The sequence below is a fragment of the Lepus europaeus genome, chromosome 1 (assembly GCF_033115175.1).
Source record: "Lepus europaeus isolate LE1 chromosome 1, mLepTim1.pri, whole genome shotgun sequence".
Classification (NCBI taxonomy): Eukaryota; Metazoa; Chordata; class Mammalia; order Lagomorpha; family Leporidae; genus Lepus; species Lepus europaeus.
Genome location: NC_084827.1, coordinates 84,910,457 through 84,930,821, shown reverse-complemented (window position 1 = coordinate 84,930,821; position 20,365 = coordinate 84,910,457). Strand labels below are relative to the sequence as shown.

At 36.8% G+C, this 20,365-nt stretch overlaps 1 protein-coding gene across 1 annotated transcript in view; it reads right to left on the bottom strand.

Annotated features, from left to right (window-relative positions):
• ARHGAP15 (Rho GTPase activating protein 15) overlaps positions 1-20,365 on the bottom strand; it is a 631,814-nt gene that overhangs the window by 170,723 nt on the left and 440,726 nt on the right. The gene's annotated exons all lie outside the window — the stretch shown is intronic.

Genomic DNA, 20,365 nt, shown 5'->3' with positions numbered 1-20,365 from the left:
TTTTATATTTTGTTTGAATAGAAGGCACTTATGTCTCTAAGTAGAGATTTCACCATGGGAATAAAGGTCGCCTCGTTGTTCATTTTAGAGATTATAATACATCTTGACACAATTTAGGGAATTTAAAGGTAGAGCTGACATTCCATCATTTGCTTACACAGTTGTGTCTTTTCCTAAACCTGAACAACTTAAGCAGGGGGTGATTATAGCTGTTAATTCTGACGCTACTGGCATTTGTCACCTTCTGTCATAACCTTAACATTATTTAAGCATATTTATGGAAGGCTTCCTGATTGTTCAAAGCAAAACCTAGAATTCTGAAATGTGCAGGCTTCTGTAACATTTGCTTCATCAGCAATCAACACATCAGATTTTCTTTGAGAGGTAAATAATGTGTCATGTTCCATAGGGGAAAACATTAAGAAGTGCTATGACGTGGGCTTTGATAATTTTCCCCCTATTTTTCCTTTGTTTTCAGAGATTACTTACATGAGAAACAAAATAGGCTGTGAATTTTTCTTTGTCCTTCATCAATCAAAGCTGATCAATTATAATGCTAGCAAAACTGGATCACAACTCCAAGCTACATGGTCATATTACTCTCATATTATTACTAAAAGCCACATCTATATTCCAAACTGGGATTCTATAACCCCTTTGTCATTTTCCAATAAAAAGACCATACCAAATAGGCCGAGCACACCGTAATTAGCAGCTGGCAGAGAAAGCTGTAAATCTGTATGAGTTCTGAACGATTTGCTTACATTGTTGCTTTGTTGACAAATGATGCTGTACATGTTAATGTTCCTGAAATGTCCCCATTGCACCTGACGTGCCAATAAATGCCAGCCAGCTGTATGAATTATGGAAATAAGATTTTTGTTTATGAAGGTATCCCAGACATTTATTTTACAGCATTCCTCTCGACAGATTTAATGTCTGGAGTTACATTGAGAAGATATTTGCTACCTGACATAATGGATAATGGAAACTTTAAAGGCTCTTTTTTCCTCCTTTTAATGATAAGATTAATACATCCACACACGCACACACATGCACATACATATATATGTATTTTAACATTTACTTTCTGACTTCATAATTTTCTCTTAACTTTTAAATATCACACATTCCTGCTAAACAGTTAGTATATCTGTTTTCAATGAAGACTTTTAGGAGGTGAATATTTAGGGCTATATAGTTGTAATTTCCACTTCTATTCTGATCATTCTTTTAGTGTACATGTGAGTAGCACATAAATATTTTGTATGAGTTATGTTAATAGGCATTTGCTGATCTATTACTTTATTGTTGGTCTAAAAGAGCTTCACTTGTGGTTATTCCTTTTATATATTCCAGGAGTACTTAAGATAAGGCTCTAGATATATTAGTAGTCAATAAATAGTTTTATCTGAATGTACTTTAAGATAATACACACTATGACTGGGGATCCCACAGACTACCTCATTGCTGACTGCACCATTTAAATCCTTTACTCAGATGAGATATTTAATTAATACAGTGTTATTAAGAGTGCTCGAATGAGATAAAAATTACCTGATCTTATAATCATAAAGTAACCTCTGGTTCTGAATTTTATAAATGTAATAATAAAACAAATTAGATCACACCCACATAAAAGCCCTTTCTTTCAACCTTAGCATGAAATTTATAATTCCCAGATGGAATGCCAACATCCCTATTTTAATCTTCAAAACATTTTTGTGATAAACATTCATTATCATCTTTGCATTATTCTGTTTTGCCACAGGTCAAAGAGCAATAGAAATCTGACTTTTGAGACCATGCTCTGTTTCTGTTTCTGAGTTCAATGCTGAGGAGTGGTTGGATCAGTACCTAATCTAGTTTACACAAAGGTTACCAATAAGCATTTGTGTTGGAACTCTGTACCACAAATGATTTGCTATATAAAATCACATCAAGTGACTTGTGTTTTAGGCAAGGGACCAAAGAAGAGAAGTTCATTTGCCCTGTGTGAGTTGCATGATTTTTACCTCGATTAAACTGTTTAGTTGATTTTTACACATTTACATCAATGTGCTTTATCCACAGAAATATTTGGTACACACCCCCACCTCTTCTTCAAGACCTCCCAGCTACCTAAAGTCTGAAGCAGCCTTAGAAAAAAGAAGCCTCTATGGAACTTTCAACAATGGCGCCCAGGGGATGATTAACATATAAATAGGGAGGATAGTCAAATCACCTTTGTGTCCAAAGGCAATTCCCTTCAAATGTTTCTTTCTCCACAAAAGAATCCAGATGGCAAAAATGATGCTTAAATAAATGCTGGCTCCAGCTCAATTCTTCTGGTTCACATTGGCTACAATAGATATGACACTCACATTTATATATTAACTATTTCACAGGTTTCGTGCAAAGAGTAAGCTATGTGTTCATAGGTCTATTGTGTTCAAAGAGTTAAGTCTCCAATTCTTGGCATAGCCGCTCCGGTCTGTATTTGCTCAAAGGAGGATTAAGGGTAATGTGCAGCAGAGGACCAACTTAAGGAGACCTGGACTATATCTCTCTCAATATACCTGCACAACGGGAAACACAGAGCTCCAGACTCCACTCTATGAGTTCTCTTTCATGTGCATGGAATTCATTGAAACTAATGGGAAGGAAATTACAGTCGTCTCACAGGTCTCCTAACTATAGGTTTCTGTGTGGATAAATTTAACTTGTCAAGGTTTCTTACAGAATGACACAACGAAAGTCAAATAGTCAACTAAGAATAGCAGAAAAACCCAAAAGTATTCAGTTCCCCCCATTTCTGTTAAATAAAACCAGATACATCATAGGCAACGATCAGAATTTGACTGGAGATTTTCCAAAAATGATACCATAATTTCTTACTGAGTCATGAATTTAAACATGGATTGGATAATAAATATCTGGAAAATAAGGATACTTCATTTGAGAATATGATTCTAAAAAGTGAGCTGTGAGTTATTAATAAATGTCTTTTTGTGTACTATCCTAGGATATAATAGAAATAACGGAAAAAAAATGAGAGCATCACCAAATGATATTTGATTCTCATTTAGAAAGAGCATTTTTCAGGATACATCAATTTAAAAGTATTTGAAACAGAGGTATAGACTAGGCTGCTTTATGTGTGATAAGTAAAGTGGTAAAATAAATTTTCTTCAAACACAAATCCTCAAAATAGACTTAAAAGAAATTTTATCCTGGCAACACTTGCAGAATAATAATAACATTTTTCCTCATTGGACTTTATACTGGAACTTTATGAATGAGGAAGTATTGTTAGCTTTATTTTATAGTTGAGGAAGCAAAGCCCAAAGTATTTTAACCTAGTCAAGGTCATGGCACTTTTCCACAGCATGGCTCAAATTTATCCAAAGCACTGTGATTCCAGAATCTACATTCTATTTAGCTAGTTATTTAAAGATTTATTTGTTTTATTTTAGAGGCAGAGTTACATAGAGGGAGAGAGGGAGAGAGGGAGAGAGGGAGAGAGGGAGAGAGGGAGGGAGAGAGAGAGAGAGAGAGAGAGAGAGAGAGAGAAAGTCTTCTATCTGTTGGTTCATTCCCCAAATGGCCACAACAGCTGGAGCTAAGCCTTAGAAGTGGAGCAGCTGGGACTTGAACCTGCGCCCATATGGGATGCTAGCCCTGCAGGAGGCAGCTTTACCCATTACACCACAGTGCCAGCCCATCTATTATTTTTTAAAGATTTATTTGTTTATTTGAAAGTCAGAGTTGCAGAGAAAGAGAGAGAGAAAGAGAGAGAGGTCTTCCATCTATGGGTTCAATCCCCAGATGGCCACAGGAGGCAGGAACTTCATTTGAGTCTCCCATTTGGATGGCAGGAGCTCAAGTACTTAGACCATCCTCTGCTGCTTTCCCAGACCATTAACAGGAAGCTGAATTGGATGTAGTGCAGCTGGGATAAGAATCCGAACCCATATGAGATGATGGAGTCATAGCATAGCTTTACCTGCTATGCCACAATACTGGCCCCCCAAATTCACATTTTAAAGCACATCTTTTGTGTTTAGATATGAAATGGATTGCTCATTGCTATCTAATTTGAGGAGTTAATTCATGTGTTTTGGAAATGTTACTGAAACAAAGATACTGGGTAAACAGATCCTCTCGGCTAGGAGAAGCTGGTAGCAAAAGTCATTAATAAAGTAACTGTACTTTTGGAAATTTATGGGAAGAATGTTCTTTCTTAGCTCTTGCATACTCATGATATCCCAAACTTACATAATTATCACAAAGCTCTGGATTGGATGACTAATTTTCGTGAACAAATAGCTCCTGGATAAAACATACATTATAAAAAAGAAAATGTGTGTTCTTCAAATAAGATTATCACTTGTGAGCTGGAATTGAATTAATAGAAAGAAAAGATAATATGTATTAATTACTAAGAGCTGGCTTTTTGAAACATTAACACTCACTAGCTTATAAAAATACACAGTTATATATGGTAGACATACAAACTTTAATTTTTGTCAATTGACAAGAAATGGTCAACAGTAAATATTAATTCGAAAAATATCTAATGAAGTGGGCTACATGCTATTGTAGACAAAAATAAAACATCCTCGTTGCCTTCATGTATATTATATTTTATTGGACAAAAAAAAATAGAAAAATTATGAGGATTCTGGAAGGACTCCTGATCAGAATTAAGATTACCGAAGTGGGTCTTGAAGGATACCCAGAAGGACTGGTCTGGTGGGGGTGAGGAAAAGAAGGGACCAAGCAACTGAGGCCTGAGGTCCTTCAAACAGAGGTGGCCTTGAGGAGAGCAGTGGGGAGCTGAAGTATGTATTGTCCAGATGTTTTTCATCCCCTCATGTTTTCAAACAGTTGTGATGAATCTCCTGCTGGATTGTTCCAGTTTCTGGGGATGTGGTAGGGAATAAGGTTGCCAAGGTCCTCCTCTCATGGGACAGAGGCAAATAAACAAGTTTCATGTATTAACACTTATGATAAAAATTGAAAGGGGTGAGTGCTAAGAGTGATTTTGGAGCTGCCTTTAATCAGATACTGAAGAACAGAGAGACACTTCTCCTGTGAGCATTTATCATTCACTCACATTCCTAAGTACTGTGGAGAATATTTTAAAATGAAAGCATAGTGCTTATTTTCAAAAAGAATAACTGTGGGCATGCATATGTAAGTGAGCTAAAGGGTTGAGATATGGGTATTCAGATGAATTGAGGTCACTATAAAGCAGAAACTGCATCACAGAGCAAATAAATAGTGACCTTTCACCTTCAGTGTCTTCACTGATATGTTCTGGTACAAGTATTCACTGGCCATGGCTTTATCAGTTTCACTTTACTTTTAATGGGCAGAATTATTTCCAAGTTTTAATATTTCTGGTTTCTACCAGCCACAAGAGTTCTTTGGACAGGGACTATATCTAATTCATTTTTCTATTTTGCTACCCTGTATCTGGGATATAATAGCCCACTCAATTAATGTTTGTTGAGCCAAGTGACTGCAGATTCAAGATGCCTACCCTAGAAGAAAGGAGAGATAGAATTTAAGACAATGATATGTATAGTGATTAAGAGCAGATCAACTTTAGATTCAATCAATTTTAGGCTTGAAACTTGACTGTGTCAAATACTGGCTGTGCTCTTGTGGGCAAATGAATCTCCATAAACCTCACTTTCCTTATCAGTTTATAGTCTGTGATTTCTAAGTGAGATAAGAGAAGTACCTCATACACTGCCTGGCAAACAACAGTGTTCGAGAAATGCTGTTAAAGCTATAGTGGGAGTTAGTCAAAGGCAGGTATTACAAATGGTATATATACATAATATGGAGTACTACTCAGCTGTTAAAAAAATGAAATCCTCTCTTTTGCAACAAAATAGATGCAACTGGAAACCATTATATTTAGTGAAATAAGCCAGTACCAAAAATACAGATATCATATGTTTTCCATGATCTGGGGTAACTAATAGAGTACCTAAAAGGTATGTATTGGAGTGAAGTGGACATTTTAAGATGAGATGACTTTGAACAGCCCTTGTCTCGACTCTTGAGAACAGTGTTTTTTCTTCATCCCATTTGTTGAACTCTTTACTTACTGTAGGGTTAGCCTTATTAGTAAACTGCAAATAGATCTTTGTAAAAATTAAGAGTGGGAATGGGAGAAGGAGGAGGAAGAAGGATTGGAACATGGGTGGGAGGGATGGTAGTGTGGGAATTATCACTATTTTCCTAAATTTGTGTATATGAAATACATGAAACTTGTATACCTTAAATAAAATTAAAAAGAATAAATAGCTCAGAGTTGTCCATGTTGGGAAGTAAGAGCAGTCAACTCCTAGAGGCAGCAGAGAGTATGCAGAGGCAGTGGATTTCTTAGAACAGAGATCAAATTCTTCTATCATTCCAACGAACAGTGATCATGAGTGGAGGTAAATTTCTAGACATGAAAATGACTCTTCTAATGGTATGTTGACAGATGGGAATTAAGGGAGAGGAATGGAGGATTGAGAATAATTTCATTGCAAATGATGGTTGAACTCTGCAATTTCTCTGAGGAAGGAATAGTCGAGAATAGGGAACCAGAAAGGTGAACTTTTTCAAGCAGTTTCGTAGGTAAAATAGGGGTGGGTGTTGTGGCGCAGATTAAGCTGCACTTTGCAATGCTCATATCCCATATCAGGGTGCCAATTCAAGCACCTTGGCTACTCTGCTTTCAACCCAGCTCACTGTTAATGTGCCTGGGAAGCAGCACAAGATGGATCACATTTTTTAGTCCATGCCACTCATGTCAGAGACTTGCACGGAATTGCTGGCTCCAGGCTTTAGCCTGGCCCAAACCTGGATTTTGTGGCCATTTTGGGAGTGAACCAGCAGATGGAAGACATTTCTCTCTGTCTATAACTCTACCTCTCAAATAAATAACGTATTTAAAAAAGGATTGGGTGAAGAAGTGATTTGACTAAAAAAAGCTGTTAGATGATCATGAGGACAAGAATATGGGTATATTTATTTATGCTTATTTACTTGAGTGGAAGGAGGCTGGGGAGAGAGAGGTCCCATCTGCTGGTTTACTCCATAAATGCCCAGTGGCCAGGACTAGGCTGGGCGATAGTTAGGATCAGAGAACTCAGTCCAGGTTTCTCATGTAGGTGTCAAGTGCACTTGAGCTATCCACCATTGCCTTCCAGGGTACTCATGAGCAAGGAGATGGAGTTAAGAGCCAGAGGTGGGTATCAAACCCAGGTACTCCAATAAGGGGTACAAATATTTAATTGGCATCTTAGTTATTAAAGGGTACATGGAAATAGCCTAAACAAAAAAGCATAGGGATTGAACTGGGCAGAAAAGAACAGGATACAGTACTATTTATTGTTCAACATAGTACAAGTGATATTTCTATGTGGAAGAATGTCCGATGGACGAGCCCAGGTTGTGCATTTCCAATTTAACTAGCTAGACATTCACAACTTTCTCTTTAATTCACTAAAGAAAACTGAGATGTAACAGAGTATGACAATGTTTAAATGGCTATCTACTTGTTTGTCTCCAACATTTAGGAAAAGGAAAGTATCATGAAAACATGAGTACTTAGACCATCCCCCTCTGTAACTCTCCCTCTGTAACTCCACCTTTGAAATATATATATATATATATATATATATATATACAGATAGATAGATAGATTTATGTTACTAGAACTTCTCTTAGGAGGAGAATTATATAGAGTTCAGCTTAAGAAAGTGGCAAATTAGTGGGTTGCTCTGGAAGTTAAATATGTTTGTCCATATTACAAAAGTTTTAACTCATCTGAGGGATTCACATGTCTAAATCCAGTCCTGACAGGGGAGCTGTCAGAACTACTGCTGCCATGAACTACCATGAAAGAGGTAAGAGAAAAGAAAGGCAGGTCTTCACCAACAATTTGGGGAAAGATAAAATCAAGTTGAGTAAGAGGCATTTGGGAAAGAGTAATATATTTGATTTGTTCAAATTAATTTATGAGAGGCAAAGAGTTATTTTTCCAAACGTGTTTGAAGTTAGATCAAAATACAATGACACTAACTTTAGAAGTATACAAGAGCTCTGGTCAAAGAGTATTTCCATTGAAAAGCAACAGAACTGTGCTCCTTAAAAACATAGCAAAACCGATATGAGACTGAAAAATATGGAACCCCAACAACGTTAACAACAAAAACCTCAATCTTAAATAAAAGAAAAATAACCACAGCCTCCAACCATAAACAAATATGTGGATTGTGTACCATGTTTTGTGTACCAAATCGAGGGGAGGAGCTGAGAGCCAACACAAAACTCAGAAATGTAAGACAAGGTTTCCTTAAAAGCAGTACTGTGTTGAGAGTGTGAACTGAGGATCTAACTCGAGTATCAGGATGTAGGAATAGATGAGTAGGGAAATGGCCTAGAATTTTACACCATAGAGTCAAGGGAGGTGGTAGTAAGGACAAAACAATTTTATTATCTTCCCCCAGTATTCCCACGTAGGAGGGACGCCAAAGCAGAGGCTTGTGAAAGAGGGAGAGAAGACAGAAATGGCTAGATTCCAACACACTGGGCTATGTTTCAGAGAGACAGGGGGGGTTGGGGGTGGGTGGGGAGGGAGACAGAGAGAGAGAAAGAGACAGAGAGAGAGAGGCCTATTTAAGGACTGTAGTAATCAGGAGAAGATAAGTAATAATTTTGGAAGCAGCATAAGATCTTGATTAGGCTAAAATAAAAGGTAAGAAAGATATACATCCCAGGAAGAATCACTCAAGAAACCAGGAGAAGGAAAGGCATTTGGTCTAGTAGTTAAGATACCTGGGTCCTGTATCAGAGTGCCAGGGTTCAACACCCACCCAGCTCCACTCCGGATTCCAGCTTCCTCCTAATCCAAACTGTGGTGACTATCAATGATGGCTGAAGTCACTGAGTTCCTGCCACTCACTTGCAAGACTTGGAGTGAGTTTCCAGCTTACAGTTTTTGCTTTGTGGGCATCTGGGTATTGAATCATGAGATGGGAGTTTCTCTCTCTCTCTCTCTCTCTCTCTTTCTCTCTCTCTCAAGTAAATACATTTAAAAAGCACTAAGAAAGTAGGGGAGTTCAGAAAATAGTTATCTATAGTTTAAAGAAACTATTTTAATGTATCAGAGTTCTTAAAAAGAACTAAGTATTCAGGTGAAAAACAAGTTGATAGAGCATAAGAGACAAATGGATTAAAAAAATCTTGTAAATGTCAAAGTAGAGGCAAAATACAATATATATGACTGAAAAAAGAACGGTATACAATCTGGAGGAAATTACATATAATTAAAAGAAAAAAATTAATAACAGAACAGGCTATGAATCATTTTATTTATATAGATAAAGGTAAATAGATCAAGATGATATAGAAGACAAATGCAGTTAGTACTGTTGATGAAAAGAACAGAGTAAGTGGAACACAAAAATAATGATGTAATACAAAAAAGTTTTAGAACTAGAGGACTTAAATCTACATATTGAAAAAACCAACAGTTCCACACAAAACTAATATATGAACAATGAATCAAATGGATCCTAATGTAGCCATTGAAATGTAAGGATTTAAAAAAGCCATATGGTTTTCCAGACAGCATAATCAAAAATTATATTTAAAAAGTGGTAGTAGAGGGGCCAGCATACCAGGTACAGCTGCCACCTGGGATACTGGCATTCCATACAGGTACCAGTTTGTGCCTGAGCTACTCCACTTCTTCTTCTTCTTCTTTTTTTTTTTTTTTGTTTTTTGACAGGCAGAGTTAGACAGTGAGAGAGAGAGAGAGAGAGAGAAAGGTCTTCCTTCTGTTGATTCACCCCCCAAATGGCTGCTATGGCCAGCGTGCTGCGCTGATCCAAAGCTGGGTGCTTCCTCCTGGTCTCCCATGCAGGTGCAGGGCCCAAGCACTTGGGCCATCCTCCACTGCCTGCCCGGACCACAGCTGCTCCACTTCTGATCTGGCTCCCTGCTAATGGTCTGGGAAAAGCCACAGAAGATGGCCTAAGTTTTTGGGCCCTGTCATCCATGTGGGAGACCTGGAAGAAGTTTCTGGCTTTGACCTGGCCCAATCCTAGCTATTGCCCCTACCCGGGGAGTGAACCATCAGATGGAAGAGCTCTCCTTCTCTCACTATAACTCTGATTTTCATATAAATAAATATTAAGAAATAAAACAAGTATTGGGGGAGGTTGGAATCTCTGGTTACTTCACATTAATAGTTGGTGCCTGATGAAAAGGAATTTCTATCTATCTAGTCTCTATTATTTCATAATATGACACAATGTTATCTAAGCAATAGACAGTAAACATTGTGAAGCATTCAGAAACTTGGGGGAAGCCCCCTGATGATCCTTTTTGGAAAGAGGACTGGATGATGGAATCTAATAAGCAGAGAAAACTTTGTAAAATGATTTCTTCTTTTCAAGCTAGAACTAAGATTGACACTGGGAATATGTTTATAAGTATGTTAATAATAAAATGCTAAATACATTGGAAGACCATTTGGAAGAAAGAATATTTGCACTAATTTCCTCATGTATGAATAGAGAAATGTCTGTTTTAAAATGAAAACAATTTCTAAGGGCTTTAAAGCCAATGCTGTTCTTAAACTTAGATAACATTTTAGTAGTTATTTTTTGGATCAAGTAAACACCTAAGATTTTTTCAGGCTCCTTTTATTCTTAAAATTAAAATAAAACTAAACTTAAAACATTTTACTGAGGGATAACCACTGTGGCAGAATATTTCTATTTGTTTGACTCTCCATCTCTATCCATATGTCTACACCAATAATAAGGGCCATCTAGAACATTGTGTAATAAATATTAATATATTTTTGTGTGCATACAGGTATGTATTTATAGAATGACTAGGTCACATCATTGTACTACATATTTTGTGAAATCTTATAACAGTTATTTAATGAAAAATTTTAAACTCTTAACACACAGCAGCATAAAATTAGGACTGAGGTGCTTGTTATAAGTTTCTATTCATTCAATATACAGTTACTAAGAAAAGGCACAGGGCTAAGAAAATCTTCTCATTTTTAAAATTTTAGTTGTCTACAGAATTGTGAATTTCTTGTGGAATTTACCTGGCATTGGTCTAAATTTAGAGAGGAATTCTAAATCTCAGGATAATTTTTTAGCACTCAGCATGTTTCTGATCCATCTCCTTGTGTCATTTACAGTATCCTTAGGAAGTATAAAATTGTGCTAATAGCAAAACTTAAAAGACAAAGATATTTGAAAATATTTCAAAGGGAAGTATAAATTACTGGGGTTTATTGAGAGTCACAGATTTTATCTGTCAGTAGTTCTAACTGACCATGTTTTATTTTCAACATTGTTCAGTAGAATAGATTTAAAAGCTTGCAACTTAGAGTAGAAGATATTATGACCTGACTTGCTTTCATTCATAAAGATTGCTTTGCTAAATTAGAGCTCGACTTCGGTTGGCTCCTGAAAATATGTGGTATGTGCCTGTATTATCAGATGTTGAAGTGTTCTAATTATCAAGATTATGTCACAATAACATTGTTATTCTCTCCCGACATTTCAAGTTTGGCAAGATGCTGCAAATGAGCAGATTATGAAAGTTTAGGCATTTTGATGTCAATGAAGACTTTATCTCTCTACTGACTCTCCTTGCACTTAACTTTATTCAGGACAGCCTTATTCAGGTTTTTCTGGACACTTAGTATCATGACAGTCTCCTCTCCAAATCACTGACTTCAAAAGAATGAAGGTTTATCAGGTCAGAAAACACAAATGGGGAATTTTGGTGGCATTTTCTTTTTCCATTAGTGTGAATCTATTAGTTCAAGGAGAGTGATAATTAAAATATCTCCATTTTAAAATCCTAAATTTTCAAATTTACCCATAAATGTTGCGCTTAATTTAGGTAAACAGTAAGGTGTAGCTGTAATTATCAGAAGTGATAGGAGAAGTTGGTTTACTTAATAAAATGCCTAAGGATTAGCAGTAAACATTTAAGTGTAAGTTAATACAATTAGTATTTTGTAGCAACCCGTTCAAAGATTTTAAAATGCAACACTGTAAGACTCTGATTCAGGATTATTTCCAAATGTAAGTACTGCTAGTTTATTTTTATTCACAAGAGGTCTTCTAAGTTTAACTTAATCACCAGTTTAAGTTAGCTCAGACAAAATCTTAGAAATGTCCCAAACAGAATATAACTCCCTATATTAATTTTTAATTTTTCTCAGCATTAAGAAGCACAGGTTTAAAGAGTTTTCATTAAGCAAATCAATGCCATCTACCTTTCCAAACCCTCTCCTCTCCTTTTAAATCTTCATGAGTTCTAACAACATTCATCATGAGTAACTTGACTTTCTATAAAAGTAACAGTTCATAAAAATGTGTGGAATAGCTGTTGAGAAAAAGCAAATTAAAGAAATGATAATGCAATATAATAAAAGTGTTGTGCTCCTCCTCTGGTGGAAGGCTTGCCTCTTGAGGGACCAATACATCTTGTGGAACAATTTTAAATAATATGTAACATATGGATTCAGCCTTTATTATTCTTCTGAAAAACGACAATTATATTTATGTGATAAACTGTTCAGTGTTGGTAGCATGTAGCATGATGTTAATATTACTAGCCACTTAAATAATGTCTGACATGCATCTATGTGGCTTAGCAGCCTGCTTCTCTCAACATTCTTCTTACAATTTAAGCCACATCTCTTTACAATGGCACTCACGTGCACCTCAGTGAGAGTGTGAAGGAAGCAGAGCTCCAGGAAAGACTGGCTAATACCTGATTTTCTTACAGTAGATGCAGCCAACACACTGATCCCTCCCTCACCATGTATCTTCCATCTACACATCTCTGAGTGTGTCCTTATCTTTGAAAGAAAGCTGAGACTCCACCTTAGTCATCGCTTGATAGAATGAGTGAAAGCAGATTTCAAGATTGAGCTTTTGCTACAGGAGCTATGGAAGTGGTGTTAACTGTGAAAAGTTTTTGAAGCACTGACTCCTCACCCATGGGAAAGCTGGCAAGAGCTGTCTTTCATACTACTCTACAAGAAGTCTTTGGGGGCAAAGAGAAGCCTACAGACATTTGCTGGGTTGCCTTTCACAGTACAACTAAGTATGTGTAATAAAAGTAGAGAAAGGTTTGTCTCTACATCTTTCAGTTTAACTGCCCTCAATCCACATTGGTGTTTCGAAAGGAGAGAAATGGATTTCCAGGTTGACTCTTCGGCTCATTCATCAGGTGTCGCTGTGAGTTGAGATAATGCTGGTTGAAAGTGGTGGAGTTTGCTCTGCTACCTCCTGCTTCTGCCTTGAATCTCTTGCTAGTATCAGTTGGGGTGGTATTTACCAATTCCCCTCCTCACTGCTTCACGGAGTGAGTTGAATAATTCTAATAATCAAAGGCACAGAGTCTGCATCTAGTTTGGAAACGAAACCATGGGTAATTTTCAAAAGTGGTGCCCTCAATTTTTGATGAACTGTCATAGAAACAGGAATTACCACAATTCAAAAATCACATCCACTAACGGACAGAAATCAGCATCTGTGGATGATTTCTTCTAACCCACTACCATCAGATTTCTTCCCTGCCCCCCAATACAAACACACCCGTTTGCCTCATGCTTCCAATTTAGTGCAATCATGCCTCTTGCTGGCCATTGCCTTGCAGGACACCGGCTGTCAAATACACAGACACAAGCCATGAAGGTTTGAAACATAAAGACTTATGATATAAAAGTTGTGCATGTCTTATTTCATGTTGAATGTCAGACTCCAGTGAGACTGCTCAGCATGTAGAAGAAAATATTCTACCACATCATAAACACTGGAAATTAAAATGGCACTTCTCCCTTTCCAGAGTCTTTAGATACAATGTCCTTCAGGGAAAGAAAGTGCCTTGTTCCTTCTTCCCAAATATTGTCTCCAACGTTGAGCAGTATGAGATAGAAGCTCCAGGTCTTGGAAGGATTTAAGAAGTTATCATTTGGAGATAAAAGTTTTTTTCTGTCCCTAAGATTCTGAGAATGTGATGTTGAGGAAGATCCTAGGAGAGCGATAGGGACTAGGAAGTGCCATTTCTGGAGCTGGGGCAGCTAACTTTACATTTGGATAAGAATACTTTTACTTACATCACTTTTGCACCAATCCCTCTGCCAGGAAGTGAATGCAAAAGTAAGAAGCATTCATTATTTGCCCCTCACGAATCCAGGCTCTTGCAGTGGAGAAGGGAGAGATGGACAAATAAGTAAGCAGGATCACTTTGCAAGATGAAATGCTATGGAGAAAGCATGGATAAAATGCAGGAGGACCAGAGGAGAAATGGAAGGATACTTTGGTCTGGGGGATTTAGGGATGGGTTCAGAAGTTGATGACATTTAACTCGATTAAAAAAGATAACAGGAGATTTGCAGATGTTTGTGGTGGTTTCGAGCGGGCAGTTCGGGATGGGACTGAGTGTGGGGAATTGTACGTAACTGTGCACAATCAAGTACAGCAAGTTGCTGCTTTGACACAAGGAGCCTGACTGACTCTTTGTGAAGTGAAGCTACAGAAAACTGCTGCTTCCTCACCCTTCACAGCCCATTGGGGTAGATGTTGCATGGTTTCTGTATCTTTGACTTTGTGTCAGGCTAATTAAGCAACACTTGTAACATGGACTCTGTTCAAGCATATCTGTGTTTGAATCTGGTTGCCAGTGTAGTGCGTTCAATGGAGTTACTTCTTTCACTATTTCTCAGTTCCTTCATCACAAAATGACAAGGATAATAGTACCTACTCAATAGGTCAAAAGTTAGCATACATAGTACCTAACTCAGAGTAAATAATAAATATCAGTTATCACTATCATGTCACAAACACATTTCTGGATAACGGGAGGGTAAAAAATTGTAGAATTCAGTTATGATTCAATCAATGAACATCTAGATGATGTTGGCTAGGGAGATAAGGTATAAATTCCTGAATTATTGAAAAGAGACAATTATACATATTAATTGGGATTTTGTGCTAATACATGTGTAGTGCTATAGGAAACTAGAAAAATAGAACAATTTATTTTAAGCATTAATTATAAAATGTACATTAAAATTCCCAAAAGTGCATGCGAAAGAAGGATGTCTAAGAAAATGAGCTGAATTCATCAAAGGGAATTGGAACTTGAGTTCAGTTTTGAAAAACATGATCAGCAAGGACATCTCAGGGAAAGAAGAGAGGTGGAACATGGAATCTGTTGGTACCAGCAAGTCACAAAGGTGGAAATAAACATACCATTTTCTGCCTGTAGGAATAACATTCACTTGCAGTAGACTAGATGCATGCTGGGTGTGGCTTGAAAATAACTGGATGTGTTCAGTTTCTGGAGAACGTGATGAGCTCTGGAAAAATCTATTGGGCATGAGTACTTCAGAGATACAGGAAATCTTCAGTGAAATTTTGTCTTTTCATTTTCTGTTTAATTGCAGTGACATGAATCTCTGAGAGAATTGACATATTGAATACTCTGAATTGGGACAACTTCTTTCACCTATCTATCTTTAGCCTCCTAATTAAGTCATCACTAAATAAATATGAAGTAGAAAAAGTTGTACAAATTTCTCCTCTCATTTAAAAATATGCCATAAGCTGGTCTGTTGGCCCTGTGTTCAGATCATTGAAAATTTACGGAGGATTTGAAATAAGAAGCATTTCCCAAGCTCCCAGTGTTCTTTCTTAATAAAAACAAAAGTGGTTCCAGTACTGGTAATGAAGGGAAAAGTTCTGTGAGGGGAGGGCTGGAAAAACTCAGGACCTTACTTCTTGCCCACTTGAAAGCACACCCTCAAAATATTTACTAAGAAGAAATCAACCTCCGTTGTCTACTTAGAAAGTTGCCTTATCAGCACTGTCCTCCCTTGATGAGAACACATGGCTGACTTACTCCACATGGGGCATATCTTTTGAGCAGTCTTTGTGGAAATGATGATGGATTTGAGTGCTCCATTTATTCTCTCTGGCCCGGTTCCCCCTGAGATCGTGGGCACACCTTTCTGAGAATGCTGGTCTGAATTAAGGATACAATCTGTACCCATGGAATAAAAAGCATCAAACTGACCTACATGGCGATAAGGAGCAGCAAGCCCTAACCCAACTAAATAAATACTGATCACGTTTTCTCAAGGAGGCAGGTTAAATTCAAACAGATTCAGATCTGCCAAGATGCAGTCAGTGCCCATGATTTTGAGTCAGCTACAAGACTTCTCTTAGAGAACTTGTGTTAGAATTAGTTTCCTATTCAATAACAAATATTAATCACAGTTTTGTATCTTCTGATTTAACCATCCCTGAGAAGTTGATGTACTTAGATGCCTCCTATCACACTTTAAATGCTCTCTTAAATATTCAAATTATGTAATTATGCCTAATTATGCAATACATTGTATTTGAATACAAAATCATAATACAGTTTTGGCATCATTGTCATCTTACAGCATTTGCCTTATTATGCTGTGGCATTTTGAGTATTTCTGATCAAACAGTATAAATGGAACAAGTTTTGCATACTGAGCATCTTAAAACCCACTTTAAAGAGATTTACTATCAATGCACATTTTCTGTTCAGCTGAAACATATAAGAACTTTGTAGTGTGTATTATGAAATGTTAAATATTAATATTATTTAAAGTTAATGGTATGCCAAAGAAAATGGCTAATGATACATTATACAATTAAATGCCTATCATATTAGCTTATCTACTAACAAAATAAAATAGATTGAAACAGAAGAGTTTTGATTTGTAGTTTTTTTAAGCAAGGGTCACTGATGTGTTACAGCTAAATTATTTATTCAGTTTTTAAACTGCTAGATACATCAGTTTGCAATTATTTCCATTATATTTGAATGCTTTGTCATATGTCCCTGACACAACAAAAGCAATAAACAATTTTCTTGTATGATGGCATGTTCTGCAGAAATGCCACCAACAATGACCAAAATAGAACCAATCTTTATGTGTAGAAAGTTGTTGGGGTCTTTGGGACAGCCTATAGTCACCAAAAATCTCAACATGCCTTTGTCAAACCCTTTGCTAGAGTGTATTTAATATCACTCTTTAACTAGATTATCAGCCACTTAACTCTACATCATTTCTCTGATTCTACCAATATTTACCTTTGCTTGTCCAGGGTTAAGTCTCCCATATCTCTTATTTTATGTTGGAATTATATAAATTGCAGTCCATAGATGCTTGAATGCCATCATGCATTTGACTTAAACAATATTTGCTTTTCTATTCAATGTTGGTTGCTTAAAACCCCTTGAATACATGTGCTTTCAGCTCTTTAAACAGTTTAAAGATTAGATGTTAATGGAATGCTCAGGACATGTGACGATCAACATTTGTGCCTGAGCAAGCTAACTAGTTATCCTAGACATACTTATTCCTTTCCTGTACTAATTAATCACAGCAAATTTTGTGTATATCACCTCTCAAAGCAACTATTGCTTGTTAAAAAAAATCCTAAAACCCACAGAAATAAATTTACCTACAGGGTTTTAAGTATATTTAAATATTGCTTACAAGTAAAGGAACTGCTTGAGGAACATCTGTTACCATACAATGATCACTAAAATATGTCATTTATTGTCTTAACTATACATGTTTACTTACCCATTATAGAAAGCATCTCATTTCTGGTAAGTTTCCCTTGTGGATTAGCCTCCTTCTACTGTCCCAAGAGAGGTGTCCTACATGAACTTCTACCTCATCCTCCAAGCAGGATACCCTGGTTTAATTCAACCAAATCCACTTTATTTCCTTAGCCCAAGTGGATGATTCAAAGATTTGTTAATGACCCACTTTTGGCCAGTCAGGTGCATTGGGAAAAGGAATCTCTGATTCACTAGAAAAAGAGATAATAGTGACTCAGAGCTATGGGGAGTCATATGACTACCATGTGAAGCCTGAGTATGAAGCTAACAAGAAGGTGAGCAGAGCCGAGAGATCAAGAGAAACTATGTCCTGGTGATGTTGCTTAAACTCTACAACTTAGCCATATTAGAAGCCAGATCATTTCCTGAATTTTCCAATTAAATTAAAAAGAAATCTCTGTTTCAGCTCATTTGAATTGGTTTTCTGTCTCTTGAAACTGAAAGAATCTTAAGTGATTCACTTGTACATTTTATTTATTGCTTTGTTTCTCGAATAGTGATTTTTCAGCTGCAGAATCCTCATATATTGAAACACTAAATATATAAATAAATTAAAAATCAACATTTCATTATGGTCCCCAGGGAAGTGCATGACATCAGGCTAATATAAAGAGTGAACTGATGGCATGTTCAGAATCAATGGACAGCTTACAATGAATACAGAGATCTGATACAGATGGTGTGTCCCATCTCTTTTTTTTCAAGTCCTATCCAAAATTTTGTCTTCATGAAAATAAATCTCATCAACTTGAGCCTCAAAATGGGTGAAATAAAGTGGGAAAACTGGCTAGACAAATCTATTTATCTTTTCTTTATTTCAGGTGATTTGCTTTTACCTTCCTCAGAATTGTTAGTTTTAGCTACGGTTTAATGATCTCTCTCTTTTTTTTTTTTTTGAAAGAGAGAGAGAGAGAGAGAGAGAGGTCTTCCACCTGCTGGTTCACTCCCAAAATGGCTGCAAAGACCAGAGCTGAGCTGATTTGAAGCTGGGAGCCAGGAGCTTCTTCTGGGTCTCCCATGTTAGTGCAGGGGCCCAAGGACTCAGGCCATCCTCCACTGCTTTCCCATACTCATTAGCAGGGAGCTGGATCAGAAGTGGAGCAGCTGGGACTTGAACCAGTGCCCATATGGGATGCCTGCACTGCAGACCAGGGCTTTAACCCACTGGGCCACAGTGCTGGCCCCTAATGATCTCTATAGACTGAAAGCTGGCCATCAGCTGAAGTGAATAACTGAGGTGGAATTATTTCTTCTTCAAAAGATTATTTTGCACTTCCTTTCATTCATATGGAAATTAAATGAATAATGCTTTAAAAAGTTTTTGGAGATGTGAATTATGAAAAACTACATGTGGATTTTAAAATTTTTGCATCAAATAAACTTTTATTTCCATTTTTTATGAACTTTATGAACTCCACTCATATAATTTGAAATAGAGTCAGCTAAGCCTGTCTAGTCACACCTTGTACCTAGGGAGGAATTTATTCACTTGGTAAAACAGGAGTAGCCCTGGAAAAATTGTTAAGTGAAGTGTGACTTTTTCATCTGACTTATTGTTACAGTTAGGGTATTTTGTTTGTTTTGATTCTCAAGTGTCTCAGTACCATTCTTGTATTCATTATATACATAGTCTCTCCTTTTCTGACTCTTCCAAAATTTCTTATTCTTTGCTATATTGCACTAAAGATGTGCTGGGTTACCTGCATGCTGTGTGTGTATTCATCATGTTTCTGTAATATGTAAAGCATCATATGGTACAGTATTACACAATACCTTAACCCAGAAAGAAAGTATGTGGCATGCATATTATTGAAGATACCTTTTTTTTTTCTAATAATGACTGTGCTATACATCACTCACGGATCACACACCTATTTCTCACTTATTTAGAATAATGCTTTAGTATCCTTCTTAACACAGTTACTAATAATCAATTGTATCTGGTATAAGAGGGGAAATTACTTGTCTTTCCTGTCTTGGCAAGATGAATTGATTCTTTCTAATTGTTGCATTTCAGACACAGTGAAATGATGACAGGAAATTATTTTGTAAAGACTTTCTTCAGTGGCACATAAGTGTCCACCTACACTGCCATCAAATCATGTTAGTCCATGAGTATTTTAAATGTACTTAAATAAGAGATAGAGATTTGGGTGTTACTGAACAGTGCTTTTTATAATGTCATTTGAATATGGATATACTCAGTGACCTAAGTGAGTTTATATCCCACCTCCTCCAGTGGAGATTATTTATAAAACAATTCAGGGCACTTCTTTGTCAGAATAGCACATTTCATCTAGAGAAGGCTAAACTGAGTACTCCTGTCTCTGCTTTCTTTTCCACATCTCTTGCCCCCAGAATACGACTACTCACATGGAAAACAAAATACAGGCACCATCAGATCAGTATCATCTCTTATTTACTTCACAAAGCAGAATACAATATGCGTTGCTGTGAAATACAAATGAACTGTAATCCTCATCAGGTTTGGAAATAATGGATTCAGGCTAACATTTCCAGAAGAAATATGAAGGCAGTATTCTAAATTTCCTATTCTTTCCCAAATGAGTTTGCACAAAATGTGTAGCTAAGAAGAGTAATGTGCCCATCACATAGTGAAATTTCCCACTTGCAAAATGAAAATGAA